The following is a 25,952-nucleotide window of genomic DNA, read 5'->3' on the forward strand; positions in this document are numbered from 1 at the left end:
ATATGACTTGTCATTAAAATCCGGGCCCTACTCATGACATATACTGCTCCTTCCGGCCTGCGTCCGTGGCGCGCTGCATGTCTGGAGAAGCCGTTCGCTTAGAAGACAGCGTATGTGGACCCGACCACTGACCTAGATTTACACTAAACGGGATTCATCCGACGAGGCGACAAGATTCCATTGATCCGAGGTCCAATCTCGATGGTCCCGAGCCCATTTTAATCATAATTGACGACGCTGATCGGTCAACATGAGAACACGTAGGGGTTCTTTGCTGTGGAACACCATGTTCACCTCTGTGGGCTGAACGGTGTGCTCCAGAACACTTGTGCTTGCGTCAGCACTGTACTCTGTCGTCACATCTGCCACAGATCGCCACCTATTCTGCTTTAGAGAGTGGCCAAGCCTCCGATCCCTATGTTCTGTGATCAGGTACGGACGCCCAACGTCTTGTCGCCTACTCGTGGTTTCAGCATTCTTCAACCACTTCCCATAGATGCTCACGACAGTAGCGAGCGAACAGCCGACCAGCTTCGCGGTTTCCGAGACGTTCGCTCCCAGACACTGGCCCACAACAATCTGGCATTTGCCAAAGTCGCTTATGTCGGATGATTTCCGCATTTGAGCCACTTATCGTCGCTAGAATGATTCCCCATTCTCCTCTACTCCGCCCACTTACTTCTCTTACCGCGTCACGTGCCCTTAGCGCCAACAGGCAGCATACAACCTCGCGGTGGATGGTGGTCGAAATGTGTCGGCTCATCATTGTAAAAACGTTGTAAGTTAGGTATAAGCGAATGAGGTAGTGCATTTGTTAAGACTCAGGATTTGTTGAGATTCGGGAGGATGCGGGCTCATGCTCTGTCCGGACATCCTGATATATTCTTTCCGTGGTGTTGTTAAATTATTTCAGGCAAATGTCGGGATGGTTCTTCAACAAGGCCACGGCCGACCACTTGTCCCCTCATCGTTAAGCACGCGCGTATTTTCATATGTCCGTATATACGACGCGCTTCTCCTTGTATTAAGCTGACAAAATCCATATTATTGTACAAAGGGTAGTCAAATGAAAACGACATACATGGAAAAAACCAGACAAGCGCGAATAGGACTCGCACTCTCAGGGTTTCGAACAAACTGAAATATGTATATAGACAATAATAATAATAAGTTAGTGTAGTTCAGTGGTCTGCTGAAAGTCTTTATATCGGATGCCACATCGGCGACTTGCGTGTCCGAAACCTCCCCCAGTTTTCCAACGTGGAAAGGGGACCTACTGTTTAACATGGAATCAGAATCACGCTGTTTCTACCGACTCCTCAAATCGTTGAGAGATGAAGGCTATGTTAAAACGATGACAGAAGAATCTGAGGTGTCGTGGCAGCCCCTTATTATTAGAGGGTCCGCACAACGGACACGCAAGATGGGTTGCCGAACCCCTTTCAAGAGCGCGGAGAGAAACATCGCCAGCCGATAGAAACAATAACAGACTTTCCAAATAAACAGGGAACTACTTCGCCAGACAATATGTGACAGTGTCCCACCAATCGGAACTCAGATGACTCGTGTAGCATTCCGCCGACGTGGCTTTATAAGCACGCCTAAACTGTCACACCGACAGTGTTTACCACCCGCTAGGAACTGCTCCGGCCAGTACTTACGCCGGCCCTAGCATTGTATTCACTCGCCTTAGCATTGTGGTAGCACGTTGTATTTTGTAGTGTAGATTTTGGTCAGTATTTTCTTCGATTTTCTTATTTCCTTATCTGGTTTGCCACAACAAGTGTTGTGTTTTTTTTTTTTCAACACTCCAACACTCAGTGTATGCCAAGAAGGCGTTTTTCTTTAATTACAATAAAGTGTGTTCAAATTGACTGTGTCTTTTCTGCCGACCGCAGGATACTACAGTTAGTTGCGACGAGGATGGGATTTTCAATTTCGAACGGAATGGCCTCCTCTGAGGAGTTTCATCAGTCCTTGGTGGAAACTACAGCAAATTCAGGCAACGCTCACGCGTTCAGAAATTCGCTCTCACTCGCCAGCGTTGCAAGAGATAGTTCGTAGAGTTGATTCCATCACAGGTAAATTGAACACCTTACAAGTGGCTCCACAGACGTTTCTGGCTTTTGATACGTCCGTCGAAATAAAGTCAAATTATGTCAAACGGTCTGAACAACATTTAGCGGCACATAGGATCCAGTCTTGCGGTTCTAGGCGCGCAGTCAGGAACCGCGCGACTGCTACGGTCGCAGGTTCGAATCCTGCCTCGGGCATGGATGTGTGTGATGTCCTTAGGTTAGTTAGGTTTAAGTAGTTCTAAGTTCTAGGGGTCTGATGACCTCAGATGTTAAGTCCCATAGTGCTCAGAGCCATTTGAACCATTTTTTTGAAATCGAAGTTAGGTTTTTTTTTTTTTTTTTTTTTTTTTTTTTTTTTTTTTTTTTTTTGCAACAGTCGGTCTACAGGTGTATAGTTTAATTCAACAATTGAACCCTGAGCATTCCCCTCGAGATCAGAACACTACAATAGGTTTTGATGAGGAAGGCGGAAGTATCAAAATATGTGACATAAAAGGCCGTATCTTTTGACTGTTCTGTCTTACAAGGAACCCCTTGGATGCGAAGTCTCAAGTTCAGTCTCTAGCAAGGTTCGCTTGAAAGTGTTCTGTTAATGATTATGGGAGGAAAATATTAGCTACTAATGACACACCATGTGCATCAGGAAGGCAACAGAAAATAAGTGTCCGGGAGGCGCAGAGATCAATCTCCTATGCGACGTATGCATTGCACTTCTCAAAATGGATATCGACGACATTCAAGAAATGTTCTAAACAGATCATTAACTTGCGCCATGATCAGCGAATGAAAAATGGCGTCCACAGTGATCACAAAGGTTCGCACCGCCAAGATCTAAGATGAACTCCTTAGGTATTACAAACCGCAGGTCGTTCAGCTAGGTATCCACTCTTAAAGAATGCATATACAGTCATATTCGTGTAACGGGATGATGAGAACTGATGGAATGTGATGGCATGCAGCCGAATGTGAAGCAGTCTCTCGTGGAGCTTATCGTGACACTGACTATGCTTCAAGGCACAACTGCAGGTAGTGCGATAATATGTTTTATAGCCACGGTAAAAACAAACATCCAGAGGTTGAATTTGTCCAGAGGTTCCAGGTGATAGAATTGAAATGTAACACTTTTCAGGAGGGATAGTTTGCTCTACAGGAGCATGATTTTTATAAGCAGACTAGGATTAAAGCAAAAGTAAGTTATTTTCACCAGCTACTGGCCTAACGAAACGCTCATATCACAGTATGAGTTATCTTAGGGCCATTTTTTCACTCTTGCTTGCTGTGACGTAAATATATTCCCTACTGCCCTTGCAAGATCACGCACACCAGAAAGAATCGTCGAGGACAGAGCTCCTCCAACTTCTCACAGCACAATAAATAACCTTACACCCAGTTTCTCATTCAGAATAACAGTCGACATAACTGTATATGAATGCGTTAAGGCACTCACGTTAGTTGACCTAGATACAACACACTTGGTACCTGTGGCTTCAAGGGTTGCTTACATATGCACTTCCTCTTCAAATACCGATTGTTCAGAGTTGTAAACAAATTAATTACTGGACAATGGGATAAGTTTGTTTATCTCGTCTACAATTTTAGGGCCGATTACGTAGCTAGCTGTATATTGTCAAGTTGCCACTTTGCTTAAGATTTAACTATCTTACGTCTTCCAGTTCTGTAATTTACACTGGAGCGCCAAAGATTTTGGTATAGGCAGGTGTATTCAACTACAGAGATATGTAAACAGGCACAATACGGCGCTGCTGTCGGCAATGCTTGTAGAAGACAATAAGTTTCTGGCGCAGTTGCTAGATCAGTTACTGCTGTTACAATATTTAATTGAGTTTGAATGGTGTGTTATACTCGGCACACGAGCGATGGGACACTGCATCTCCGAGGTAGCGATGTACTGGGGATTTTCCCGTACGACCATTTCACGAGTGTACCGTGAATATCAGGAAACCGGTAAAACATCAAATCTCCGAGATCGCTGAGGCCGGAAAAAGACCCTGCAAGAACGGGACCAACGACGACTGAAGAGAATCGTTCAAAGTGACAGAAGTGCAACCCTTCCGCAAATTGCTACAGATATCAGTGCTGGGCCATCAGCAAGTGTCAGCGTGTGAACCATTCAACGAAACATCATCGATATGGGCTTTCGGAGCCGAAGGCCCACTCGTATTCCCTTGATGACTGCATGACACAAAGCTTTACGACTCTCCTGGCCTGCCAACACCGACATTGGACTATTGATGGTTGGAAACATGTTGCCTCGTTGGACGAGTCTCGTTTCAAATTGTATCGAGTGGATGGGCGTGGACGGGTTTGGAGTCAGTCTCACGAATCTATGGACCCTGCATGTCAGCAGAGGATTGTTTAAGTTCAAATGGCTCTGAGCACTATGGGACTTAACTTCTGACGTCATCAGTCCCCTAGAACTTACTACTTAAACCTAACTAACCTAAGGACATCACACACAACCATGCCCGGGACAGGATTCTAACCTGCGACCGTAGCGCCTAGAACCGCCCGGCCACCCCGGCCGGCGATTGTTCAAGCTGGTGGAGGCTCTGTAGTGGTGTGTGGCGTGTGCAGGTGGAGTGATATGGGACCCCTGATACAGATTAGATACGACTCTGACATGTGACACGTACGTAAGCATTCTGTCTGATGACCTGCATTCCTTCATGTCCATTGTGCATTCCGACGGATTTGTGCAATTCCAGCAGGACAAAGCTACACGCCACACGTCCATAATTGCTACAGAGTCGATTCAGGAACACTCTTCTGAGTTTCAACACTTCCGCTGGGCACCAATCTCGCCAGACATGAACATTATTGAACGTGTCTGGGATGCCTTGCGACGTGCTGTTCAGAAGAGATCTCCAGCCTCTAGTATTCTTAGGGATTTATGGACATCCCTGCAGTATTCATGGTGTCAGTTCCTCCAGCACTACTTCATACATTAGTCGAGTCCATGCCACGTTGTGCTGCAGCACCTCTGCCTGCTCCCGGAGGCTCTACACGATATTAGGCAGATGTATCAGTTCCTTTTGCTCTTCAGTGTGTATCGCGAGCAGTTTGATGTGCATAACGTAATAGGTCATATTATGCACATCCTGTAAACTGCATCGAGCATCCTTGAAACGTGCAAATACCAGGTTTTGTAACAAGTGTGCCTTGTTTTCCCTTTAGTATCCGCAGTTTTTCGTATGCGGCACAGCATAATATACTTGCGGATTTATTCGAAATCTGTACATAATTTTTTTTACTATTCTGCGGGTGATCTTCCATGTATGTAATCGTGTTTAATTCCCGCTCTATGGACAACAACTGTCCTTTGCCACGTCTCACTGGAGACGGCATTTGTGGCTCCCTGTCCGACAAAGATGATGAACACGTGGCTCGATACCTGTTTCAGCATCACTTACACATGTTAAGCACTTATCGTCATCTTTGGACGCCTCGTACAGTCGAGCATATACGACACCACACATTCCACTGACTCATCTTACAGAAACGGTAATATTTCATCCGCCACTTGTTTTTCACTCTGCAAAAATCCTAGCGTCCCATTTTGACGAAGTGTCAACTTCGGCAAGTGTTGTTGTAGACATAATGCATTGTTTGCTTTGTTTATCGTTGCAATTTCTCTGCTTTGTAACAACAACACTAGCACTGTAGCACTGTTGTTGACTAAGCAGTTCAACTACGCTCCGTAGCCTCAGACTGTGCACACCACTGGATACCTGCAGTCCTGCCCCATATTGCCACTAGGTTGGGTGATAGAAAATACGCGAGGTTTCGAGTGCCGTAAACATCATTGAACTTTTGCGACCTCGCACTCAAGATGTTACTTGCTAGATGCTTAAATTTTTCATACCGCAGAGGCACGGCAGACGTTAGCATGCGACATAAATTTCAGCTTGATGCATCTAACCGTTCTTGAGAAGAAGCAATTTTAACAGTCGGGCAAAGAGACAGACCGACAGATAGATAGATCGATAGATCGACGGACAACAATGTGATCCTGTAAGTGTTCCGTTCTTATTGACGGAGGTACAGGACCCTAAAAAGTACTTAAACTGTTAATTATTCTAAGAGTAATCGCCATAATTGTTAATACCCTTATCTCACTGTGAGACAAGACGGTCTTGGAAAATGAATGAGGTTGCCTGCGGAACCATGATTGTACCTAAGCATGCACCACTTCGAACTTCAAGGCTCCATAAATGCACTACTGGCCATTATAACTGCTACACCACGAAGATGACGTGCTACAGGTGCGAAATTTAACTGACAGGAAGAAGATGCTGTGATATGCAAATGATTAGTTTTTCAGAGCATTCACACAAAGTTGGTGCCGGTGGCGAGACCTACAACGTGCTGTCATGAGGAAATTTTCCAAACGGTTTCTCACACACAAACAGCAGTTGACCGGCGTTGCCTGGTGAAACGTTGTTGTGATGCCTCGTGTAAGGAGGATAAATGCGCAACATCAAGTTTCCAACTTCGATAAAGGTCGGATTGTAGCCTATCGTGATTGCGGTTTATCGTATCGGGACATTGCTGGTCGCGTTGGTCGAGATCCAATGACTGTTAGCAGAATATGGAATCGGTGGCTTCAGGAGGGTAATACGGAACGCCGTGCTGGATTCCAACGGCCTCGTATCACTAGCAGTCGAGATGACAGGCACCTTATCCGCATGGCTGTAACGGGTCGTGCAGCTTCGTCTCGATCCCTGAGCCAACAGATGGGGAAGTTTGATACACAACAACCATCTGCACGAACAGTTCGACGACATTTGCAGCAGCATGGACTACCAGCTCGGAGACTATAGCTGCGGTTACCCTTGACGCTGCATAACAGACAGGAGGGCCTGCGATGGTGTACTCAACGACGAACCTGGGTGCACGAATGGCAAAACGTCATTTTTTCAGATGAATCCAGGTTCTGTTTACAGCATCATGATGGTCGCATCTGTGTTTGGCGACATCGCGGTGAACGCACATTGGAAGCGTGTATTCGTAATTGCCATACTGGGGTATCACCCGGCGTGATGGTATGGGCTGCCATTTATTACATGTCTCGGTCACCTCTTGTTCGCGTTGACGGCACTTTAAACAGTGGACGTTTACATTTCAGATGCGTTACGATCCGTATCTCTACCCTTCATTCGATTCCTGCGAAACCCTACATTTCAGCAGGATAATGCACGACCGCATGTTGCAGGTCCTGTACGGGCCTTTCTGGATACAGAAAATGTTCGACTGCTGCCCTGGCCAGCACATTCTCCAGATCTCTCACCAATTGAAAACGTCTGGTCAATGAAGGCCTAGCAACTGGCTCGTCACAATACGCCAGTCACTACCCTTGATCAACTGTGGTGTCGTGTTGAAGCTGCATGGGCAGCTGTACCTGTACACGCCATCCAAGCTCTGTTTTACTCAATGCCCAGGCGTATCAAGGCCGTTATTACGGCCAGAGGTGGTTGTTCTGGGTACTGATTTCTTAGGATCTTTGCATCCAAATTGCGTGAAAATGTAATCACTTGTCAGCTCTAGTATAATATATTTGTTCAATGAATATCCGTTTATCAGATGCATTTTTTCTCGGTGTAGCAATTTTAATGGCCAGTAGTGTATGAAAATGTCATGGAGAAAGATCGGGATTGTACGGAAGACGTTAAGGGCTTCGCAGCGGAGCTTGGGCAGCGCACTCGATACAACGCTGGCAACGTGTAATAGGATGTTTCTTATTCCTAGGTGTTTCGGCATGATGGCGCGATTCAACTTAACGCTATGCGTTAACTGCAGCACTGTCTCCCAGAAAATCAATAAGCAGTGGGTCCCTGCAGCGAAACCAATAGGTCCTCATGACTTCCCTGAGCAGGCGTGCCTGTTTCAACTAAGCTGTAGAAGTTTCTCTGGGAGGCCCGTTCTATATCCCCTACATAGTTCCAATCTCTCCTCGAATGATTTCCATAATTTTGGACTCCTGAAGAAGACATTCCTGGCCGTCGATTTACTTCGGACGACACAATTGTGTTTCCGTAGGCAACCGCTAACATTAAATGTATTAGCAACTATGGTGATTAATTTTGAAGTAAAAATCAGTCTACTTACATTATTTCATATGTCCCGTTTAAACTTGGCTGTCCCTTACAATATGACCTTTGAATGAATAAATTACTAGCAATAGTTCGTAATCGGCGGTAGTTCGCTGCATAGAATTAATGAAATAGGATAAGTGAGGCATTGCAGCGTAATTGTGAAGTGCGGGCATGACTCGTCCCCTTCTTCCTGTCGGCAGAGTCCCCTCGTGTCGGCACGGGATATCCCCATGACGGGGGCAGTTGAGCTTTTCCTGTGCTCTTGCAGCACGAACTGCCTTCTCGCTTTACATTCACCATTGCTGTGACTCACTGCTTATGAAATTCGCAGCCTAGTGATACCTGGTCCACATTAACGATCAGGCCATATAGGCTCACACAACAAAGGTAATTCCAAAACAAAAATTTAAAATAAAAATGAATTTAAAAAAATACGGTGATGTGGGCCATTTATACTCGTAAAAAAAGTTTTAGACGTAATTATTTTGTCCGGATTTTGTAACGGACAGATTATGTGAATTAAATAAACTTGGTACTTCATTACGTCAAGTCCCCGTTTGTAAAACCACTAAGATTTTTAAAAGGATGGTTAAGGGAATTTTCATAGTCTTAAGTGACTAATATACAAATCAGAACCCATAAATTTTTTACTTCCTGCTGCCAGACGTGGATTCTCAAGTACTTTGAAGGTGTGGAAAACCACAATTAGATAACGTTATTCGTTAACAATACAGCTTGGGAAACGTAAAAGGTGTCTTTAAGATCCATAGCGTCTGATAGCTTACAGCTTCGTAACGTCATAGCAAGATCATACGACCACCGTGAGAGTTTCACTAAGAAATTCAGAAGTCAAATAAACAAATGAATTCACGAATATACTAGTATACTAAAGCATTCTCATAAAATATGTTTTGATTCTAATAATTGCACTGAGGTGACAGAAGTCATGGTATAGTGATATGCAGATGTACAGAAGGTATAAATGACAGAGTAATGGCGAAGCTGTCATTTGTACTCCGGTGATTCACGTGAAAAGGTTTCCTACGTGATTATGGCCGCACGACGGGAGTTAACAAAAAAAAAAAAAATGGTTCAAATGGCTCTGAGCACTATGGGACTTAACATCTGAGGTCATCAGTCCCCTAGAACTTAGAACTACTTAAACCTAACTAACCTAAGGACATCACACACATCCATGCCCGAGGCAGGATTCGAACCTGCGACCGTAGCGAGAGTTAACAGACTTTGAACGCGGAACGGTGGTTAGAGCTATACGCATGAGGCATTCCATTTCGGAATCGATAGGGAATTCAATTATTCGAGATTCACAATGTCAACAGTGTGCTGAGAATACCAAACTTCAGCATTACCTCTCACCACGGAAAATTCATTTGCATAGAGTTGTCACTGCTAACAGACACGCAGCACTGCGTGAAATAACGGCAGAAATCAATATGGGACGTACGACGAGTGTATCCTTTGGGACAGAGCTGCCAAATTTGGCGTTAATGGACCATGGCAGCAGACAACCAACGCGCGTACATTTGCTAACAGCACGACATCGCCTGTAGCGCCTCTCTTGGCTCGTGATTATATCGTTTGGACCCTAGACGGCTGGACAACCGTGGGCTGGTCAAATGCGTTCCGGTTTCTGTCGTTAAGACCTGATGGAGGGTTGGAGTATGGCGCAGACGCCACGAAGCCATGGACGCAAGTTGTCAACAGGGTACAGTGCAAGCTGGTGGTGACTCCATAATTGTGTGGGGCGTCGTTTCTGTGGAACGGACTGGGTTCTCTGGTCCAACTGAACCGATCATTGACTGGAAACATGTTCGGCTACTTGGAGAGCATTTGTAGCCATTCATGGACTTCATGTTTCCAAATAACGATGGATGACAATTTGCCATGTCATCGGACTACAGTTGTTCGCGGTTGCTTTGAAGAAGATTCTGGACTGTTCGAGTTAATGATTTGGCCATCCATGTTGCCCGATAGGAACCCCACGGAACATTTATGGGACATAATCAAGAGGTCTGTTCGTGCACAAAATCATGCACAACCAACGTGATCGACTATACAGGCAGTATGGCTCAGTATTTCCGCAAGGTACTCCCAACGACCTGTTGAGTCCATGCCACATAGAGATGGTGCACTACCCCGGCAAAAGGAGGTTCGGCACGACATTAGGAGATATCCCATGACTTGTCACCTCAGTGGATATGGTACATCTGTAAGCTTGACTGCCATGATATCCTCCGTGCGGATGTTCGATAAGGTCGGGACTTCTTGCGGGAATACAAGAGACGGTGCGAGTAAATGAGGTAAATGAACAGGGACGCTACTTCGTAGTGTGCGGTAAGTTTAGAATTTGCGTCGGAGGGAAAGCATGCTCGGATAGTCGAAGCCATTAAGGTGACCGCTCGCGTCATGCGGAAAATTTGCGTTCGAGTCCCAGTTGGCGCAACCTTCCAACTTTCGTCACTGAATTATTACAATGCCCAGTTGCGTCTGACGTGGGTACCTCCATCAAAATACTGATATTTATTTCCACTGTATCAAAAACAGTGGTGTCTGTTCTGCCTAATATGCAGGCAACGCAGACACCACACATATATATTCTTATTGATGTTGCTACTACTCGGCTCATGCTCCATATAGGAAGTATAAAGTACCAATGTCCTTAAGGTTTGTGGATTATAATCATCCTTGCGGTAAGAAGTCTAACGTTATAGGTGGTACACTGTAAATTTAGCTATGAGAAATTTTCTCTCTTGCCAGAGAATACTTTCTGGAACATTGTTCTAGGAAAACAGCGATCTCAGGTATATCAATAAAATTGGCTGAAAACAGTTCTGATCGCAAAAATATTTTATTTTAAACCGGTGACCGGTTTCGATCTGTCGTGCTTAAATCATCTTCAGGCCTTCGACTCTGCAAAGGTTTGTAAACCAGCTTATAGGTAACAAACTCATTATAATGCATCCGCACAGAAGATGGTCAAATGGCCAGTGAGGCTTATATATAAATAAGGCTAAACGGCCATTGGCCATTTGATCATCTTCTTCTGTGCGGATGCACACACAGTGCCCGAAATCCTAAGGGAATCGGCAAAAAGCTGCGAGTAATGAGTATAATGGGCAGGGGCACTATGAATATAGTGCGGGACAATAAGTTGGGAATGTGGGTCTCACGGGAGGTGTGCCAGAGATAAGTCCCTACAGTCGCACGAACCTCTGTCCTCGGTGGCTCAGATGGGTAGAAATGTTGAAATGTGTGTGAAATCTTATGGGACTTAACTGCTAAGGTAATCAGTCCCTAAGCTTACACACTACTTAACCTAAATTATCCTAAGGACAAACACACCTACCCATGCCCGAGGGAGGACTCGAACCTCCGCCGGGAGCAGCCGCACAGTCCATAACTGCAGCGCCTCAAACCGCGCGGCCCACATGGGTAGAGCGTCTGCCAAGTAAAAAGGAGATCCCGGGTTCGAGTCCCGGTCGGAGCACACATTTTCAACTGTCCCTGTTGACTTATATCAACGCCTGTATGAAGCTAGGGGTATTCATTTCATTGTAATTTCATACTTCAGCATGGCACACACAATGACATTATACAAGGTCTGCTGCAAAACAGCACAGAAAGCAATAATGATATAATAGTTCATGTGGCATTATATGGAACAGGACCTTGAGTATCACAAAAGCGAAAGACGATGAACTACTCGTATTTAAACGAAAATTCAAGAGAACAGTCCATGGTCCGTTACGATATACGAATGGCAGAAAACGAAGAAGAGGAAGTGCCAGGACGTGTATAAATCGATAAGGTGACTAACAGTGTACAGAAAATGAATGCAAGAAGAATTATCAGTCAGGTGAACAAGACATGTGGCTCACTTGCAGGAACACCATGTGGCCAAAACTATGATGTGGGAGGTCCCGAAGGAACACGTCAGCTTTTCAAACGCAGGAAGCGATGGATGGACGAAATCATGAAAGACCTACGAAGTGAGTGGTAACAGATTAAGAGCGCAGTCACCGAAGGTAGACGGTGAGGTACGACAGGTCGACACACGACTTTGAAAATCGATAAACACTGTCTAAGTAAGATGGTGCTATCCAGTGATGTTTTTACATTGTACCGTATTTATCGTAGTGTTGTTGTTGTCCAATCTCGGCCAACTTGTCTCGTAGGCGACGTTCAAAACCATATATGCGTTGTTACTTGCAGCCCATCACATAATCACTGACATACTGGTCACAAATTTATACACTGATGAGTCAAGACATTATGAGCACTCCGTCTTCAGCCTACAAGTGGCCCATCAGGGCCATCCGACCGCCGTGTCATCCTCAATGAGGCTGCAGGTAGGAGGGGCGCGTGGTCAGCACACCGCTCTCCCGGTCGTTACGATGGTTTTCTTTGACCACGAGGCTGAGTGCACCCCGAAATGGCAACAGCGCATGGCGACCCGGATGGTCACCCATCCAAGTGCCGGCCACGCCCGGCAGCGCTTAACTTCGGTGATCTGACGGGAATTGGTGTATCCACTGCGGTAAGGCCGTTGCCTGAAGACATTATGACTACCTGCTTAACAGCGTATCAATCCACCTTTGGAATGCAATAGACCAGCAGTTGTGCGTGTCAAGGCATTCGTAGATTTCTGCGGGTATTTGTCACCAGATGTGAAACCACAGGTCTCGAAAATCCTGCAAATAACCGACCCGTGATTTGTGAGCATGGAGCTGGCACCTGATAATGGTCCAGAGGTGTTCCATTAGGTTTAGATCAAGCGAATTTGGTAGTCGAGAAGTCAACATGTGTTAACTATCACTCACGTCAAACCACTGTAGGACGAATAAAGCCTTGTGGTACGCGCAGTTATCCTACTGGAAGATGCCATCGCCTTCAGGGAGGACATCAAGAATGAAGAGATGCAGGTGAACAATATTCACGTAATCGATTGTTGTCATGAAGTCTTCTATTACTATCACACGTCCCTTAAAACGTCAGCTGAATGTCCCCCATAACATTATCCTGGCCCTCCAGCCTATCCCCTTGGCGCGATGTATGTTTCGAGCAACCTTTCGCCTGAGTGACGGCGTATTTAGACACGACAATCGACCTGGCGTACATAACGCGTTATTCATTAGAACAGATGACACGATTTCACTGATTCACGGCCCATTCTCGGTGATCACTTTGGCATCGCTTCATGAGCAAGGGGACCAGCAAGGACATGGGTAGCAATGGTGCAAAACACCGTCCACGGTGCACTGTACAGTGGGTTGCGCAGTACTCATTCATAAAGAAACGAGCCGGAGGCTGCAAAATGGAAACCGCTAAAATGGTTATGATATGCCTCCGTGCGGAAGAAGATGCCGTCCCTATAAGAGTGCTGAAGTCCCAAACTCGCCGCTAGAGGCACACGGGCGCACAGGGAGCACGTGCAAGCGGCGACCGTTCGCTGCACTCTGTCGGGCTGAAAACAGTGAAATGGAAGTTTGAAAAGAAGAGCAAATGGGTGTCCTGTCATCGGAAGCAGTGCGGGAAGCGGAAATACATCGAAGAATGACACTAGGAGAGCGCTGCATGTCCGTTGCGATGGTCAAGGAATGACAGAAGCAGTTATGGGAAGCACTGATGTCGTTGACCGATGATGCACGCATTACCAGTTCTGTAGTCCAGCAGTCAGATGCTCTCATCATTCATGACAGACGAGTTACTGTAGCAGACATTGCCACAGAGGTCGGATTGAGCGTCGGGAGTGTGCATAACATGATTAAAGACACACTGAAATTTCGCCATGTGTATGCCCAATGGGTGCCTCACGGTGTTCAACCAGCACAGAAAGCATGTTGAATTGTAGTCTCTGTCGAACATCTGCAATGTTATGCAATAAAGTGAGTGTGTTCCTTTCATGAATGGTTACTGGGGTAATTATATGGTGTAACTACACTCAGCTGACGTAAGTCACGGGGTACCTCCTAATATCTTGTCGGACCTTCTTTTGCCGAGGGTAGTTCAGCAACTCGATATGGCATGGGCTCAACAAGTCGTTGAGAGTCCCCTGAAGAAATATTGAGCCACACTGCCCCTTTAGCCGCCCATAACTGCAGTTTTTTCTTCATGAATTTATCTCTCGATTATGGCTCAAATGGCTCTGACCACGATGGGACTTAACATCTGAGGTCATCAGTCCCCTAGAACTTAGAACTATTTAAACCTAACTAACCTAAGGACATCACACACATCCATGCCCGAGGCACTATTCGAACCTGTGACCGAAGCAGTCGAGCGGTTCCGACCTGAAGCGCCTAGAACCGCTTGGCCACCGAGGTCGGCTCTCGATGACGTCCCATGCATGTTCAATGAGAGTCATGACGCGCGAACTGGGCGGCCAAATCATTAGCTCGAACTGCCCAGAATACTATTGAAACCAATCGCGAACAGTTGTGGCCTGGTGAAATGGAGCACTGTCATCCACAAGTGGCTGTAGATGGTCTCCAAGTAGCCACGCATAACCATTTCCAGTCAATGACCTTCTCAGTTGGCACCGAGGACCCAGTCAATTCCATGCAAACACAACCCACACCATTATGGAGCAACCACCAGATTACACAGTGCCTTGTTGACAAAGTGGAATGCATGACTTCGTGGGGTCTGTGCCACACTCGAACCCTACCACCAGCTCTTACCAACTGAAATCGGTACTCATCTGACCAGGCAAAGGTTTTCCAGTCGTCTGGGGACCAACCGATACGGTCACGAGCCCAGGAGAGGCGCTGCAGGCGATGTTGTGCTGTTAGCAAAGGCGCTCGTGGCTGTCGTCTGCTGCTACAGCCAATTAACGCCAAATTTCGCGGCACTGTCCTAAAGGATACGTTTGTCGCTCGTACCACATTGATTTCTACGGTTATTTCACGCAGTTTTACTTATCTGTTACCACTGACAATTCTACGCAAAACGGCGCTACTCTCGGTCGTTAAGTGAAGACCGTCGGCCACTGCGTTGTCCGTGGTGAAAGGTAACACCAGAAATGTGGTATTCTCAGCACACTCTTGACACAGTTGTGTCGGAATAGTGAATGCCCTAACTATTTTCAAAAGGCAATGTCTCATGCATCCAACTCCAACTACCACTCCGCATTCAAAGTCTGTTAATTCCCGTCGTGCGCCTATAATGACGTCGGAAACCTTGTCACAGGAATCACCTGAGGACAGGTGACAACTCTGACAATGCGCTGCCCTTTTATACCTTGTGTAAGCAATGGTACCACCATGTGTATATGTGCATACCGTCATCTCTTGACATTAGTAACCTCAGTTTACTTAGAACCCGAGGCAAAGTGTCTAGTTGAAGCTTGCCAGGTTGCAGCCACCCAGAGTACTACTTCTCTTAAAGCCTCCGTTTCACGGTTTTATGCCCGACAGTGCACTGGACGGTAGATGCTTGCGCGTGCTAGCTTTGTCGTCACATGGGTGTGTGCCCGAGTTCCAGTAGAGGCGAGTTGGGATCTCAGCACTGTTATAGGTTCAAATGGCTCTGAGCACTATGGGACTCAACTGCTGTGGTCATCAGTCCCCCAGAAATTAGAACTACTTAAACCTAACTAACCTAAGGACATCACACACACCCATGCCCGAGGCAGGATTCGAACCTGCGACCGTAGCAGTCGCACGGTTCCGGACTGCTCGCCTAGAACCGCGAGACCACCGCGGCCGGCCGCCGTTATAGGGACCACATCTCCTTCCGCAAGCAATGACATTGTGATCCTTCTAGCACTTTTCATTTCACAGCCTCCGGTTCACTTTTTTTTTAAATGTAGGTTTGGTTTTCTATTAGGCTATTTCGTAACATTCTTTTCTCGTTGAATTGACTAAACCTGTTAAAATGTGGCACAACGGAGAAACAGCTGTCAGAGCTGCGGTCCTCGCCCTCTAAAACTACCACTCTTCAAGTTTTTCTACACGAGTTGAAAGAGATCATTCTAAGGGGGGATACCCGCCCGGCAAGCCGTGCGGCTAACGCGCTGCATCCCGCACGGGAAGACGTGCTGGTTCCCGGCGCAAATCCGCCCGGCGGCGTAGTGTCGAGGTCTGGTGTGCCGGCCAGCCTGTGGATGGTTTTTAAGGCGGTTTTTCATCTGCCTCGGCGAATGCTGGTTGGTTCCCCTTATTCCGCCTCAGTTACACTATGTCGGCGATTGCTGCGCGAACACTGTCTCCGCCTACTCGTACACCGTAATTACTCTGCCACGCAGACATTGGAGCTACACTCGTCTGGTATGAGACGTTCCTGGGGAGAGGGGGCGCGGGGGGGAGGAGGGGGCGCGGGGGGGGGGGGGGGGTGGGAGGAGGGGGAGGGGTGTCCACTGGGGGCCGAACCGCACAATAACCCTGGGTTCCGTGTGGTGCGGCGGTTGGTGAGTGGACTGCTGTAGCCTTTTGTGGGGTTTTGTACCACTGAGGGCTACGGCGGGGACGAAACCTCTCCGTCGTTTCTAGGTCCCCGGTTCGATACATGATACACAATACACAAGAGTGGGACGCCTCCTCTCGTATTAACTCAACTCTTAATGCTGATACGCTAATTTGGGAAATAATTAACTCATCCTCACGATTAAACAGATTCGCGGGGATCTATGAGTGGTTATGTGTTCCATTCGCCATTTAACATCATCTCTTCCTTCCAGTTACATTTGAATCAGGTGTGCATAGGGCATGCTTTTAGTAACTTCACATGATTGCTAGGTTTGGGCTCTCCATGTGAGGTGTGGGAATGTATGGAAGAGGGAAGTTGGCCTCCGTTTACCTGAAAGCTGCCCTGGAGGAGAGGTTAAAGTCGCCTTAAGACTCGCCAGCCTCGGGACGACAAATACTTGCTGGCTGGTGGGTTAACTGGCGCCAGAATGAACGTTGTTGGCTGGATTCTCCCGTCGCTTACGAGAACTGCGTCTGTGAATGTGAGGCACTCGCCAGAAAAGCAGAGCAGAAGAACAATTGCACTTCGGTCAGCCATTTAATGCTTCAAGTAAGTGAAGGTAATTATTTGCTAAGAGGGCGAATTCCTCGAGTCCTGGCTAAAACACAATTTATTGAGATTACATCTTTCTACGTTGCATGAGAAACCATATGCCTTAGTTTCTGCTCTGTGGTGGCAGAAGGCGACGCTTTGGTTCCGAGCCTTGCGAAAGTTTTCGACACGCTTTCCTCGGGTGTGGGAGAATCGCGGATTGGTTCATCCTAACAAAATTACCGTAGGTTAGAGAAGTAACATTGTTATTAAACTTTCATTGGCCGGAAGCTTTGGAGCTAACCCTTTGGTTGGCAGAAGCGGTGCTCAGAATTATAACACCGAACCCTAAATCAAAGAAGCGATGAGAATTTCGGGGATTACGCGGTACGCACTCTTGGAGTTATCTCAGGTCTTTGATTTCATAAAGAACCTTTCACGCAGGCTTCGGACATAGAAAATCTCACACTAATGAGCGTCAGAGGTTGAAGGACATTGGAGGGGGTGGCAACGGTCGTCATGCAGTTGCAGTCAAGCACAACTGGTAATTTATATTAGCGGCGTAGTGTTTGCCTTGAAACATGGGTTGTATTCAGTCGCTAATTTTCATTCCATATTTGGAAAAGCTCGCGCGCCTCACCAAAACCCTACAGGGATGAATATGATATCAGGGACTTGGCATGAAATCGTGGACAGAATCGTGTAGCCACTCAAGCCGTTAGTCTTGGATGGTAAACTGCTTAATTGTCATTCAAATTCTGTAGGCTTTTATCTATTTGTTCACCACCAACCAGTGTGGTCTCGCCACCATAATCATATATCAATTAATTGTTTCATTGTTTGTTTGTTGTGGAAATACATTGTTATCCAATTTTATTTCATGATGTCAGATTATTTTACTCTGTTGCGTTCACCTAAATTTATATAATAAAAGGAATATTTAAATTAGAACTTGAACTCAATTTCAGAACTGTGAAATTTTACTGCACATCATGCCAGGTGTTGTTAATACAGGAACCAACACCATAATTAAGTTACTCTGGCTCAGCTTGATTTCATTTAGACAATTAATCTATTAAAAGAATTAGCGTTTCCCTTCTGTAATATATTTGTTAGGTAGTTGGGTTCATGAGAACTGCCGGGATCACGCGAGTCCAAGTGGTGCAGACTCTTTTTACCCCTAGCTCGCTTGGACTTTGTAAGGTTTATCAAATTTTATAATTTTGGAAGTAGGTTTGATAAAAATGAAACATTATTGGGAAGTATTACTTACAGAACTATATTGATGAAAAATATTGCACACAATAAATAAAATGTATCTTTGTAGTAAATAAACTATAAACTGTATAAACATTGTAAAAATATTTGAAAGAAAACTATAAATGTATATTTTTTTTACGGCATGCGGTACAGTGTGATGTATAATAAGTAACAGATTTTATTTGTTCACCGTAAATTTTAAATAATGGATAAATTATTAATTAGGAATAAAAGGAAAATGTTTATAACTAAGAGCTGAGAAAATATATCTTCCCAGGAACAGTACTTTTATGACAATTATAACTTGCATGTTCTTGATTTGTAAACTCATACATTGTGTCAGTGGTGTCATGTTTGGCGGCTGTGTCGTATTCTATAGACAAGATAACTAAATCTGAGAGTTGGCTTTCACCCATTCCCGACCTTAAGTGGTATTTTATAATCTCTTACCCGCTGAGACAATGTTCATAAAAACGTGCAGTCACTGGCATTGCCATAAGAATCCTCAAACCTCTTTCACTGTTTCTGTAGCGTCTCTTGACTTATAAATTGAAAAAAAAACTTCAAATAAACAGTTGGGGAGCCGTGTCAACGCTTTCACCTGAAACTAGAAAACAGCTTTTTTGTTAACTAGTTCCACTGTATCAGTATCTCTCCTACATTTGGACCAAAAGCAGATGCACATTTTCGAAACAAGATTTTGCGTTTTAATTTAAGACGTTTCCTGCCATGAAATGAAAGGAGGATGGTATGATGCGATACCATTCCATTACATCTATAATTCTATTAAATTCTTATATGAAAAGAGTATAGCTGTGTATAGGCTCAAAGACTAACAACTTTCGTAATATTATTAATGGGTCACAGACCGATTTTTCTTTAATTATTTTTTATTCACACACCAGATTATACCAACAGGAGATTAGTAGTAGCAAAAGTACTGGCTGGTGGAGTAAGTAAATTGCATATGCGATTCACCAATTTTACTTGCTTCTTCCACCGTAGCGGCTCACTTCAGTCTTCAGTTTGCAGAAATCGGCTAAAATCGGATACCTTCCATCAAATAGGAAATTTGCTTCAGCATCTGCTCGCCGACATTTGAGACCCTACAATACCGTCGCGAACTAGAAGCAAAAACTCCATTGTCGAACTGTATAGGCTGGAGCTGCGTGAACCGACCACTCTGTCGCCACAAAACCCATGTTAGCGGCAGACGTCTGTTCGTTAGCAGTCCTTTCCTTTCGATGTTACTTATACGAAATTACACTGTATAGTTTACAGTGTGACAATAAAGAGCTTTTACAGTTGCTAGCCGAGGGAAAAGCCTTTTCTCGCAGGGAGATTTTTAAAACTACGAATGGCTTGAGGATTCGTAGTTATTTCTGAAATCGTCTTTCTTTTTCTTTTTTTTCTTTTTTTCAGTCAGTTTTTGCCCCCTCTTTGTGTTTGTTCCCTTGGATGGGGCGTACTTCGCCATTCCTACAGCCGGTATGGCCCCGCCTAGAGATAAAATATGGAAAAAATCCTCTGTAGTTCGTAGACTCAATGAATAAATTTGGGTGTGAGAAAATATCCAGCCAATCTGTCATCATTCGGTGAGAGCGAGTGCGAAGTTTGAGATAAATCTCGCATAGCCCGCCCAGATGAAACCAATTAATGACTCGCAAGCAGGCTGTAATCCCAGCATTAACGTCTGTTCGCTGTGGACACGAGATAACGCGGCCGAATTGGCAGCGCTCAGCCGACTCCCGAGAGGTGAGCCGCCATGGGAGCTGCCTGTGTGTGGAGTGACGTCCCATGTACGCACTGCTGCGTCCCAGAATACAGCTGTCAAATCTCATTCCGTCGCTATTTGGCCGGAATGAAGTAGCTCTTACATGATATTTCAATATTTCCACGAATATCGCAATGCACTTCCTCTTAGCAATCGTTGCACGAATGCCAAAATGGCAGAGACTGGAATTAGTGACATCGGAATAGGATATCAACTAACACCGTTCAGCAGAGGAAAGGTGACAGGACATTACGGGAGACTTACACGATTCGATACAAGGTGTTTCAGGCGAAACAGCAAGCATTTAAGGACTTCGAATAAAACATGCCGTATAGCATCTGTCCAGTTTTTATTGGTTACACAGATACAGTTGTTAGAATGTAACCCAAACATGCAAACATGTACTCACAGAAATTACCGAAGGCAAACGATGAAATTCAAAGTCAATTTCTAAAAATTTCACATTTGATTTCAATACTTTTTCGAATTCTTTTGCGAGTCAAGGGTCTCTACATTACAGTTGTTCTCCAGAGCACAGGCATGAGTTAGGATGGCTGAGCGGTAAATGTGCTTAAAACTTGTCTGAGAAATACGGATTGAAATCCATGCCTGGTCATACTGATATAGGTTATGTGGTTCCTCTTAACTATTTCTTGCAAATGGCAACTTTGTTTCTCAATCAAGGCCAAGGCTTATTTCGACCCCTACCGTCGTCTGCATCACTCAGTTTTACGTGCAACAAGGAGAGTTACCGGTTTAAGTACCACGTAGCTTTTTAGAATTGACTGCAGTCAGACACCCCCTCCCCCCCTCTCTCTCTCCACTCCTCACCTCACACACACACACACACACACACACACAAAACCGTCACCTCTCCCCTCCCCCCCCCCCCCCCCCCCCCTCACTACCCGCCCAACGCCCAAACAGGATTATCATTAAGTGAAGCCATCGGCAAGCTAAGTGGTGTAGCTCACACTCAATATGTAACAATCAATAATAAGCCTGTTAAACATAATTTCAGTCCCAAGAAATATGGAAGGAATGTAAATCTTGAACCCCAGTTTTACAGACTTTGTAAATAAACGAGCCACTCTTCCAGATCGTGAAAGCTCAGAGGATATCTGCCGGCCGCCGTGTCATCCTCCGCCTTGCGGCGTCAGGTACATGAGGTATGGAGGAGCACGTGGTCGGCACATCGCTTTCCTGGCCGTTTTGGAGACGTTTCAGACCGTGGAGCCGGTGCTACTCGGTCAATTAGCTCTTCAGTTAGCATCACGAGGCTGAGTGCACCCCGCGCCAGTCCTCCCGCCAAGGGAAAAATCCTTGGCAGTACTGGGAATTGAACGCACGTCCTCCACATGGCAGTCATCTACGCTGACCCCTCAGCTAGGGAGATGTGCACCTTGTAAATAGGATACGTTAATAACATAACAGTTGATATAATTTAAATTCATATATAAAAATAAATGATCATATGGCATTATTGGCCAGGAGACCCTGTCTGGTGTTTCCAAAATGAAGGAGAAGTACTGGCGAAATTAAAGCTGTGAAGGCTGGTCTGGAGGTGTTCTTGGATATCTCTGTCGGCAGAACACTTCCTCGCGAAATTCAAAGGTCGGAGTTTCGGCTGCAGGTCCGATACATAGTTTTAATCTACTAGGAAGTTTCTGTCTGGTCTTTTTCGGCCTTCTGGTGCAAGCATTCTAATTTACGTCACTTCGACAAGGTGCCCCTCTTTGTGATGAAGATGAGATGAAGTGGTTAGGATAAAATAAGCACTCGGTTTCCGACTTAAAGAAAATGCCTGGCCATGGTTTGTTTGTCACCAAAGAAGACGAAGTAAATATTCCTGAATTCCAATCAAGAGCAACTGCCAAGATGAGAAACATAGAAGTAGATATCATCGGTGTAACTAAGCAGCTGAAGTCACTTAATAAAGGCAAGGCCTCCGCTCCAGATTGTATACCAGTCAGCTTCCTCTCAGAATATGCTGATAAAATAGCTCCATATTTAGCAATTACATACAACCACTCGCTTACAGAAACATCCGTACCTAAAGACTGGAAAATTGTTCAAGTCACACCGATACCCAAAAAGGGAGGTAGGAGTAATCCGCTGAATTACAGGCCTACACCACTAACGTCGATTTGGGGTTTTGGAACATATACTGTAATCGAACATTATGAAGTACCTCGAAGAAAACGATTTATTGACACATAGACAGCACGGTTTCAGAAAATATCGTTCTTGTGAAACACAACTAGCTCTTTATACTCATGAAGTAATAAGTGCTATCGACAGGGGACGTCAAATTGATTCCATATTTTTAGATTTCCAGAAGGCTTTCGATACCTTTCCTCACAAGCGTCTTCTCAACCAAACTGCTTGCCTACGGAGTAACGCCTCAGTTGTGCGACTGGATTCGTGATTTCCTGTCAGAAAGGTCACAGTTCCTAGTAATAGACGGAAAGTCATCGAGTAAAACAGAAGTAATATCCGGCGTTCCCCAAAGAAGTGTTATAGGCCATCTATTGTTCCTGATCTATATTAACGACATAGAAGACAATCTGAGTTGCCGTCTTAGAATGTTTGCAGATGATACTCTCATTTACCGTCTTTTAAAGTCATCAGATATTCAAAACGACTTGCAAAATGATTTAGATAAGATATATGTATGGTGCGAAAAGTGGCAATTGACCTTGAATAAGAAAAAGTGTGAAGTTATTCACATGAGTACTAAAAGAGATCAGCTTAATTTCGATTAGGCGGTAAGTCACACAAATCTGAAGGCTTTAAATTCAACTAAATACTTAGGGATTACAAGTACAAATAACCTAAATTGGAACTATGACACAGATAATGTTGTGGGTAGAGCAAACCAAAGACTGCGATTCATTGGCAGAACACTTAGAGACTGCTTACACCACGCTTGTCCGCCCTATTCTGGAGTATTGCTGTGCGGTGGGGGATCCGCATCAGGTGGGACTGACGGATGGCATCGAAGAAGTACAAATAAGGGCAGCTCGTTTTGTATTATCTCGAAATAGGGGAGATAGTGTCACAGACATGATACGTGAATTGGAGTGGCAATCATTAAAACAAAGGCGTTTTTCGTTGCGACGGGATCTTCTCATGAAATTTCCACCACCAGTTTTCTCCTCCGATAGCGAAAACATTCTGTTGGCACCCACCTACATAGGGAGAAATGATCATCACGATTAAATCAGAGAAATCAGGGCTCGCACAGAAAAATTTAAGTGCTCGTTATTCCCGCTTGCCGTTCGAGAGTGGAACGGTAGAGAGACAGCTTGAAGATGGTTCATTGAACCCTCTGCCAGGCACTTTATTGTGAATAGCAGAGTAATCACGTAGATGTAGATGTATACGTAGGCGTCATGTAAAGCAGCTAGGAGCCGTTACTTGTGGCAAAGTGTGTGTAGTGGTGTTTACGTAACAAATATGACGAACGTAAACAATGCTTTCTAAAGTGATTTATGTCCCAAGAATAATTCCGTGGAATCAAATAGCTGTCAGCTTGCCATCAAACTGAACTTATGATTACGTGACGTAAATAGCTCCAGACGCCTAGCCACAATCCGTGACATTTTTGCCACCATTTTCTGTCTTGTCACAGCCACACATCGACCCTAACAGTGCGATGAACTACCGCTAAGAACTGTACCATCTGATGATGAGTCGCTAGGCGATTTGAAACAGGCAATAGGAAAATAAAAATTCTACAATCATGAAAGACGACTGGTTGCCGCCATTTCTGAACACTTTTTATGTCAATTCTGACTGCCGGTTTCGATATACGTTACAGGTCATCATCTCATCCCCCTAGAGGGCGTTAAAAGAAAAGTAATCCATATTTTGAAATGTGTTAGCATGGAAGAAATATCCAGTAAACATGGCTACTACAGGGTGTTTCAAAAATGACCGGTATATTTGAAACGGCAATAAAAACTAAACGAGCAGCGATAGAAATACACAGTTTGTTGCAATATGCTTGGGACAACATTACATTTTCAGGCGGACAAACTTTCGAAATTACAGTAGTTACAATTTTCAACAACAGATGGCGCTGCAAGTGATGTGAAAGATATAGAAGACAACGCAGTCTGTGGGTGCGCCATTCTGTACGTCGTCTTTCTGCTGTAAGCGTGTGCTGTTCACAACGTGCAAGTGTGCTGTGGACAACATGGTTTATTACTTAGAACAGAGGAATTTTCTGGTGTTGGAATTCCACCGCCTAGAACACAGTGTTGTTGCAACAAGACGAAGTTTTCAATGGAGGTTTAATGTAACCAAAGGACCGAAAAACGATACAATAAAGGATCTGTTTGAAAAATTTCAACGGACTGGGGACGTGACGGATGAACGTGCTGGAAAGGTAGGGCGACCACAGAGGGCAACGCGCAGCTAGTGCAGCAGGTGATCCAACAGCGGCCTCGGGTTTCCGTTCGCCGTGTTGCAGCTGCGGTCCAAATGACGCCAACGTCCACGTATCGTCTCATGCGCCAGAAATTACACCCCTATCCATACAAAATTCAAACGCGGCAACCCCTCAGCGCCGCTACCATTGCTGCACGAGAGACATTCGCTAACGATATAGTGCACAGGATTGATGACGGCGATATGCATGTGGGCAGCATTTGGTTTACTGACGAAGCTTATTTTTACCTGAACAGCTTCGTCAATAAACAGAACTGGCGCATATGGGGAACCAAAAAGCCCCATGTTGCAGTCCCATCGTCCCTGCATCCTCAAAAAGTACTGGTCTGGGCCGCCATTTCTTCCAAAGGGATCATTGGCCCATTTTTTCAGATCCGAAACGATTACTGTATCACGCTATCTGGACATTCTTCGTGAATTTGTGGCGGTACAAACTGCCTTAGACGACACTGCGAACACCTCGTGGTTTATGCAAGATGGTGCCCGGCCACATCGCACGGCCGACGTCTTTAATTTCCTGAATGAATATTTCGATGATCGTGTGATTGCTTTGGGCTATCCGAAACATACAGGAGGCGGCGTGGATTGGCCTCCCTATTCGCCAGACATGAACCCCTGTGACTTCTTTCTGTGGGGACACTTGAAAGACCAGGTGTACCGCCAGAATCCAGAAACAATTGAACAGCTGAAGTAGTACATCTCATCTGCATGTGAAGCCATTCCGCCAGACACGTTGTCAAAGGTTTCGGGTAATTTCATTCAGAGACTACGCCATATTATTGCTACGCATGGTGGGTATGTGGAAAATATCGTACTATAGAGTTTCCCAGACCGCAGCGCCATCTGTTGTTGACAATTGTAACTACTGTAATTTCGAAAGTTTGTCTGCCTGAAAATGTACTGTTGTCCCAAGCATATTGCAACAAACGGTGTATTTCTATCGCTGCACGTTTAGTTTGTATTGCCGTTTAAAATATACCGGTCATTTTTGAAACACCCTGTAAATATATACCTAAAGAGCTATAAGCGTTTCATCTTCTGTACTGTAAAAAGCATCTCTTCTACTTCAAGCTCTTTGTTTTCCATATTTTGAGAAGTAGTGTTACGGATCAAATCATCTACATCTACGTGATTACTCTGCAATTCACATTAAAGTGCCTGGCAGAGGGTTCATACAATCACCTTCTAGCTTTTCCTTTTCATGCGAGACCTGATGTTTGATTATTAGTTTTATTATAATGAGCATTTCTCCCT

The 25,952-nt window shown here is 45.1% G+C and overlaps 1 protein-coding gene and 1 pseudogene across 2 annotated transcripts in view; both read right to left on the bottom strand.

The window, feature by feature from the left end:
• The window catches only part of LOC126298774 (1-acyl-sn-glycerol-3-phosphate acyltransferase alpha-like), a 588,589-nt gene that overhangs the window by 375,242 nt on the left and 187,395 nt on the right, over nt 1-25,952 (bottom strand). The gene's annotated exons all lie outside the window — the stretch shown is intronic.
• LOC126299703 (5S ribosomal RNA) lies at nt 12,646-12,763 on the bottom strand (annotated as a pseudogene).

This window comes from Schistocerca gregaria, chromosome X (genome assembly GCF_023897955.1).
Source record: "Schistocerca gregaria isolate iqSchGreg1 chromosome X, iqSchGreg1.2, whole genome shotgun sequence".
Lineage (NCBI taxonomy): Eukaryota > Metazoa > Arthropoda > Insecta > Orthoptera > Acrididae > Schistocerca > Schistocerca gregaria.